The 1027-nt window shown below is 45.6% G+C and overlaps 1 non-coding gene across 1 annotated transcript; it reads left to right on the top strand.

Moving 5' to 3' along the window:
• Nucleotides 1-401: 401 nt before the first annotated feature.
• On the top strand, nucleotides 402-508 carry LOC145044552 (small nucleolar RNA R71). Its single transcript, XR_013681501.1, has one exon. It is a non-coding gene; the product is annotated as a small nucleolar RNA R71 (small nucleolar RNA).
• Nucleotides 509-1027: the final 519 nt, after the last annotated feature.

The following is a 1027-nucleotide window of genomic DNA, read 5'->3' as shown; positions in this document are numbered from 1 at the left end:
TGCGCCAATCTTCATCATATCGGTCTCCACTTGAGTAACATGCTTGCGCCTTCTTGTTGCCATTCTCATCCAAATCGCAGTCTCTAGTGAGCTGAGGCCCATTGCAGTTTCCACAACCCACCCGAATTGCATGGATCGTTTGATCCATTTTATCCATTCTCCTATCCATGGTTTTTAGCATAGCCATGGCTGCGGATAAGTCTTTAGTAGCAGCATAAGAGGCTCCCCTAGTGACATCATGTCTAGGGTTATGGTATTCTCTATAGTGTTTAGAGAATTCTTCAATCAATTCTTTAATCACTGGGGGCGGCTTCTTTGTAAGTGGGCCTTGCGAGTCGAGTAACTGCGTGGTTGTGACATTGACTCCATCATAGAAGATGGAGACTTCTTGCTGGCTGTTTAGATCATGGTGTGGGCAATTTCTTAGCAGACTCTTGTACCTCTCCCATGCTTCATATAGCGACTCTCCAGCTTGTTGTTCAAAGTTTGCAATGACCTTCTTCAGCTTGGCTATCTTAGAAGGTGGGCGAAAGTGATCAATGAATTCTTCCTTCATCTTGGCCCAAGTAGTGACTGATCCGGGGGGAAGTGACTTGAGCCAGTCTTTAGCAGCACCCTTGAATGTTACCGGAAGCATACGGAGTAGTTGAGTCTCGCGGGTTACATTTGGAATATTGAAGTAATCAGCTACATCATTGACTTCATCCAAATGCTTGTAGGCAACTTCATGATCTTTCCCATAAAAAGGTATTTCTTTGAGTGAAGCTAGGATATGACCCTTTAGCTCAAAGGTAGCAGTTGCGGGAATTGCGGGTTGCACAAGTCCCGGGCCATTGTCGTCGCGCATCCTCTTCTTCCATTCTCCCATGGGGATTTCATCAATGTTAGCCATTGTGAAAGCTAACTCTTCCTCGGACTCGGTTTCGTGCTCGTATGTTGCCTCCTCTTCTTCCTCGGTCTCGTACCCGATATCTTCTTGAATTGGTTCTTCGATTATCAAAGAGGCTCTAGATGCTCCTGATTTACT

This window comes from Lactuca saligna, chromosome 4, assembly GCF_052625555.1.
Source record: "Lactuca saligna cultivar CGN05327 chromosome 4, ASM5262555v1, whole genome shotgun sequence".
NCBI classification, from domain to species: Eukaryota; Viridiplantae; Streptophyta; class Magnoliopsida; order Asterales; family Asteraceae; genus Lactuca; species Lactuca saligna.
This window is presented reverse-complemented; position numbering and strand designations above follow the sequence as displayed.